The sequence below is a fragment of the Hordeum vulgare genome, chromosome 4H, assembly GCF_904849725.1.
Source record: "Hordeum vulgare subsp. vulgare chromosome 4H, MorexV3_pseudomolecules_assembly, whole genome shotgun sequence".
Lineage (NCBI taxonomy): Eukaryota > Viridiplantae > Streptophyta > Magnoliopsida > Poales > Poaceae > Hordeum > Hordeum vulgare.
The window spans coordinates 364,327,751-364,334,807 of record NC_058521.1 but is presented as its reverse complement, the minus strand read 5'-3'; positions in this window follow the sequence as shown (position 1 = coordinate 364,334,807).

Here is a 7,057-nt window from a genome sequence, read left to right as displayed (position 1 = left end):
AGAATAGTGTATATGATGTCACAGCCCTAGCTTTCATTTGTTTGCCAAGCATTCATGCATGCATTATAAAAAGTTTCATGTTTAATGGGAAGTGATCAAAACCCCAAATGTTTTGATCCATTGACAAGAAGGCAATAAAAATTTAATACCTTAAAAGGAAGCGGGAAAATGTTCCAAATTCTTGGCAAAATAGTGTCATAAAGTAAATTTGGCAAACCAAAATTCTAGGTCACAGGAACTTTTTGAAAAGGATTTTTGAGTTGACTAAATTGCTATTTGGAATCGAATTATTTTTATTCCTTCTTTTTTGAAAGTTTCAAAAATGTTGAAACTTTTATGTGGCATTGGACATTATTGTCTTTGTCACATAATAACATATTTGGGTTTTATATTGGTAAAACTATTTATTTTAAATCCTAAAAGTAATTACCAGAAAGAAATAAAAGATAAATGAAAAAAACAGAAAGAACCTTACCTGTCGCACCCCTGGCCCAGCCCACCAAAGGGGGGTCTCCCCTGTCGTCTTCCTGCTTGTGCCAGAAGGCAGAGGAGAAGGAAGGCACGGTGCCCCTCGCCACCTCCTGCTCGCGTGGAGCCTCCTCCTGCCTCCACCGCGCCAGCGCACGAGGCCGTCCCTCCCTTATCCTCTCCTCCCCCAGGACCATTCCCTCCTCTCTTCTTTGTCTCGTGTTCATCTCGCCGCCATTGCCGGTCTGCCACAGCTCGTCGCAAGCTCGACCCCGGCCACCCCTCGCCTCCCTGAAGAGCTCCACTCCTCCGCCTCGACGAGCTGCATCCCTCCATCAACTCCTCCGAGCACCCGAGCCCCCGTAGCGTCGCAATCGTCGCCGTTTCTTCCTCCGGCCACCGGATCTCGCCGCCGTCGAATCGTCGGCCAGAGAGCCCCTCCAACCGCACCGATGTCAGGAATGGAACCCCCGTGAGCCACTGGCCCTTTCCCCTCTCCTCCCATGCTCTGTCGTGCCCCGTAGGCCGTTCCCCCACCATGGCCGAACTCCGGCGACCGCTCCGCTCGTCGCCGACACCTCTCCCGGCCACCCTAGCCTCTCTTAGTGCCCCTGCCAGATCGAGCGCTTCGTCAGATCTCTGTAGCTGTCAACCGCGCTCGATTTGGACCTCGATAGTGCAAACTAGCACAACTCCGGCGAGCCCTCCACCGCGGCTTAGTCGACGGCGACCACTCTCCGGTAGCTGTCGACGTGGCCGACCCTTAGCGCTAATTAACCCCTCCCTTCAGTCACTGTCAGAGGGCCCCACGCCTTGTCGAACCCCAATTAGGTGCTGGTGAGCGCGGGGTTAGCCCCTGGGTCACTGACCAGTGGACCCCACTGGTCATGTTTGACCTGGACCCGGTTGGTTGACCTGCTGACGCAGGGATGACATCATCCACACGCAATAATAGTTTCCTGATTTAATTGAATTCCATAAAATTGCTAAAACTTGTAAAAATCATAGAATTCAAAATATAACTCTGATAAAAATAATTTATATATGAAAAAGTATCAGAAAAATGCAAGGAATCCATTGGTGGCATTTATACACATGTTTGGACACTTTAACCTTGCTGAATATGACAAATTCACAATAGGCTTATAAAGGATGTAATTGGATTTTGAAAATGATATATATAGATCAAATAAACTTCTTTCAACCTGTGATCACTTGCATTAGATGAAATCAGCATCATGATAACTTGCCATGATCATGCATCATTGTGAAGCATTTTCCGTGATTAATTTCTTTTGTTTGATTTGTCGATAGACCTTACGAGATGTAGTTATCACTCACATCGCAGAATAGCTGAGTTCTTCCGATGAACAGGCAAGAAAAACCCCTTTGAACATTCCAAAAAAATCCTATTCTCTCGCTCCTGCTCTCATTTCTATGCATTCGGACAAAATGATTCAATTGATAGTTGTATTACGATAGCTGCACCTATTCCTTTGCATGACCTGATTTTGATCATAGTAAATAGCTAAACCAATGCAAACTAGCATACCTGGTACATGCTTGAGTCATATGTTCTTTACCCTGTTATGCTTGCTAAGCTTAGGTTGAGTTTGGTCTGAGCATCGGAATGATGTATTGGAATGATCATGTCGTATGGATGAGAGTTAAAGATGTGAAACTGTTTTGGTAAAGGTAGCGATGAGAGTCCATGTAGGAGTACATGGTGGGTTGTCTCATTGCCGCCGCATTTAGGACCTGAGATCTTGTGTTGGTGTTCCAAGACTAGCTACTACCGCACATTGGGTTCCGGTAACTCGACCCCTCTCGGCCTATTAACTACTCGGTTCTCAGTCCAGAAGTCGCAGTAGTTCGAAACGTTCATAGGTTGTGGCACGGCCTGCTAAGTGGATAAACGGCCCAGTCGGGACCGGCTTGGGGCCCTGCTCACATCGTTTGAGGCCATGTTGGAAACCTCGGCCGGACTTCCATTATGGGTTCCAACTCAGATAGGCGACTGTCTTGGGCGTGAGTCTTAGTAGGTTAACGTCCGTGGCCAACTCCCTCACTGTGCTTATGCTTGAAGGTTGCCGAGGTGCTGGTTCTATGTGCACTTGGCGATAAGTGGCGGAAGCATGTGTGACGAAGTACACCCCTGCAGGGTAACTATCTATTCGAATAGCCGCGTCCTCGGTTATGGACTGCTTGGATACTTACATGGTTCATAGATAACTTTAATGGTTACTCTAAAATGGTCCAGATAAGTGTCAGTGCTATGGATGGCCTTCTCGTAGGATGACGAGATAGGATCCATGGTGGTGTATTGATGTGCTGGTTATGTGGACTCGTGTGCGCTCTCTCGCAAGGAGACGAGAGAGATATTAAAACTATGTTGTAGAACAGGTTAGCCAAAGGTCAAATCTGGCTTCTCTGCAATAAACCCCACAATTCCGTTCATTGATACTTGATGCATATGTAGTTAGCACTGATGTAAGACTTGCTGAGTACCTTCGTACTCACTGTTGCTTATTTACATTTTTGCAGAATAGACGCCGCTCTTTCTACGTTATCTCTTGACGTTAACATCGATGGTTTAGCTTGGGAACCCAGAAAATGATCTGGCTCCTATGGTAGGGTCGTTGTAGCTTTAAGCTCTTCCGGCCGCTTTTAGTAGATGTCTATACCCAGACATGTAACTTCCGCTTGATGCTTGTATGCTCTGAATGTTGGGTCATGTGACCCCTTCTGTTCGTAACATTAAACTATGTTGGATCTTCGGAGTCTATTAAATAAATGTGTTGTAGAGTTATGTTGTGATGCCATGTTGTATATACACATATCGTGCATATTGTGTGTATGCTTGCAATGCATTGGTATGTGTGGGATTCGACACCTAGTTGTGTGCCTTGAGTAGTACTCCATACCGGGAAATGCCTCTTTGTGTTTCCACCGAGCCTTGGTAGCTTGCTACTGCTCCGGACACATTGATTGACCGGCATGTATCCTTCTTGGTTGTTGTGTCTGTCCCCACGGGGAAATGTCACATGGTGTAATGGAGTCCCTGTAGCTTGCTACGACTCGTCTACACTCGCTTAGGACCGACACCTGCCTTGTTGGGTTATGTATGCCTGTCCCTGTACGGATGTGCCACTTGGGTTCATAACTAGCCATGTCGACCCAGGTTCTTTGACATATGATTGCTGGCAACATAGTCATATACGTGAGCCAAAAGACGCAAATGGTCCCGGCCAAGGTAAGGTGGCAACCAGGGTGATTACCGTGCGTGAGGCCACAAAGTGATATGATGTGTACATGCTGGAGTTGTATGGCTTAGGATCGGGGTCCCGACAGCGTTGGTATCAAAGCCTGACTGCCTGTAGGATTACCAAGCCAAAATGGTCGATGTTGAGTCTAGAAAATCTATAGTTATATAAGGGAATTGATTGTGGAAGGGAACGTAAGGCTCTTTTTACTCTTTTCCTCGAGTCACTCTATTCTAAGTCACCTTTTCTTTTCTACGGGGATTAAGGATTAGGTTTTCCTATCTGTCTACTAGGAGGACGAGTTACTGAACCATGGACTTATAGGATGGTTTCTGTGTGTCATTCCTGCTTTCATCATAATTATGAGAAGAGATTCCTTTGTTCTTGCTGCACCTCGAATCCGTAATATTGAGTAGTCATGTTGCCTAGATCTCTTTAAGGATGCCACATATTTCATGCCTATACAGCCGTTATGCTGTCCGATTTTCTCTAGGATTGTGGTATTTAGTGTTCTTTGTCTCTGAACCCTGGATTGTTTCAACAGGATGTCGCGAGTAACCCGGAGTTCTGCTGGCCATGATCAGAACCATCGAGATGGTAGGGATGGAGAAGATTCTCTTAATCCGCCTTTGTTGACAGAGGTTATGCTAGAAATTGAGAGGAACAAGCATGCCACCAACCGTCTGTTGGAGCACATTGAGCGGAATACAGCCCATCAGTGCAATGAGCTAGTATCCATCAGAGATTTCATCAAATTGAATCCACCCACCTTCCATCATTCCATTGAGCCACAAGATGCAGATGATTGGCTCCAAAGTATCAATAACAAGCACGTTATGCAAACGTGGCTGAAGGAGACAAGGTTACCTATGCCACATATCAACTCAAAGGTTCAGCTAGTCTATGGTGGGAGAACTTTGAGGCTATGCGTCCTTCGGGCCAAGTTACTTCATGGAAGGAGTTCTGTGAAGCTTTTCGTGAACATCATATTCCGCATGCCCTGATAGATCGTAAGCAAGAAGAGTTTTTCAGTTTGACTCAAGACAAGTTGGATGTAAATGCTTATAGTCGTGATTTTGGACGCCTTGCACGTTATGCACCAGAAAAAGTATCCACGGATGCCAAGAAGCAAGCTAGGTTCAGGAAAGGTCTTAACCCAAAGCTTCGTCATGATCTCAGTTTGCATGAGTTCATCAGTTTTGAGGTCCTTGTGAACAAAGTCATCCAAGCAGAAACAAGCAGAATGACCTACGAGGAATCTTGCAAACACAACGCTGATGTTGGATCATCTTCAACTTCTATATCCCAGAAGCATAGGATATGGATCCCGAATGCTATTATGACTCCGAGATATGTACCAAGGCCAACCTATGTGGCGCCTCGTCTGCCGATGCCAAGTGTTCCCCAGGATAATCTCATCAATCAAGCGTTCAACCCAGACCCCCGTCCTATTTTTGGATCGTGCTTCAAGTGTAGCAAGCCAGGAAACTATTCAAGGGATTGCCCTTTGCATGGTTTTGTTCCACCTCCTTTAGGAATAGGTGTTGTTCGTTGCAAGCCACCAACCAAGAAGTTCAAGGAAAAGTCAGTTGCTCTAACTCCTGGATGTGTGCACCATGTATCTGCAAAAGAAGCTCAAGATGATGATGATGTCATTCTTAAGACGCTCCTTGTTAATTCTCATCCAGCTTCAGTTCTTTTTGACTCTGGAGCATCTCACTCCTTCATCTCCGAACGTTATGCCTCCTTGCATAACATTGCTTTCGTAGATATGCCCGCCCCATTAGTAATTCAGGCTCCATGTTCCAAATGGCAAACTAATGCAGTAAGTCATGGGAACCAAATCCTTATTGATGGTCTAGTATTCCTTGCTTCCTTGATACCTCTCAAGAGTTCAGACATCAATATCATTTTGGGGATGGATTGGTTGACACCTCATCATGCCAAAATTGATTGTTTCTCTAGAACTGTTCAGCTCACCCATACTTCTGGCCGGTTAGTAAATGTCTCATCTGGTATTTCAAAACGCCAGATATATGCCCTGAATGCCAATCCTCTTCCAGACCTTGAAAACATCCCAGTAGTCCGTGATTTTCCGGATGTCTTTCCAGAGGAACTGCCAGGTGTCCCACCTGACAGAGAAGTAGAGTTTGTCACAGAACTTGTCCCAGGAACTGCTCCAATTGCTAGAAGACCCTATAAGATGTGTCCTCAAGAATTAGCTGAGCTTAAAACCCAACTTGATGAATCCTTGAAGAAAGGTTTCATCCGTCCTAGCTCTTCCCCTTGGGCTTGCCCTGTCCTCTTCGTCAAAAAGAAGGATGGTACGGAATGGATGGTTGTAGATTCCCGACCGGTTAATCTGGTCACGATAAAGAACAACTATCCGCTCCCCAGGATCAACGATCTGTATGATCAGCTCGCTGGATCTGCAGTCTTTTCAAAGATGGATTTGAGATTAGGTTATCATCAAATCAAAATTAGGAACGGGGACATTCCTAAGACAGCCTTTGTCACTCGTTATGGCCAATACGAGTACACCGTCATGTCCTTCGGTCTAACCAATGCCCCAGCCACTTTCTCCCGCTTAATGAATGCGATCTTCGTTTAGTACTTGGATAAATTCGTGGTGGTTTACCTCGATGATATTCTGATTTACTCGAAGAACGAAGAAGAACATGGTGAGCATCTTAGGCTGGTATTGATGAAACTTCGAGAGCACCGCCTTTATGCCAAATTCTCCAAGTGTGAATTATGGTTACCAGAAGTGACCTATCTAGGTCACGTAATCTCGGCAAAAGGTATTGCTGTCAATCCCGAGAGAGTTCAGGCCGCTCTTGATTGGACTCCACTTGAATCGGCGAAACAAGTTAGGAGTTTCCTTGGATTAGCAAGCTATTGCCGCCGCTTCGTCGAGAATTTCTCCAAAATTGCCAAACCTCTTATTGAACTTCCCAAGAAAGATAAAAAGTTCGAATGGACACCACGGTGCCAGGAAAGTTTTCAGGAGATGAAAAGACGACTGACTACTGCCCTGGTACTTGTGCCCCCAGATTTCTCAAAGGACTTTATTATCTACTGTGATGCCTCGCGACAAGGACTTGGATGCATTCTTATGCAAGATCGTCATGTGATTGCATACGCATCTCGAAAGTTGCGTCCACATGAGGAGAATTATCCAACTCATGATCTGGAACTTGCCGCTGTAGTTTATGCACTATTAACCTGGCGACATTACCTCCTGGGTAATCGTTGCGAAATATACACTGATCACCAAAGTCTCAAGTATATATTCAGCCAACCGGATTTGAGTCTCAGGCAAAGAC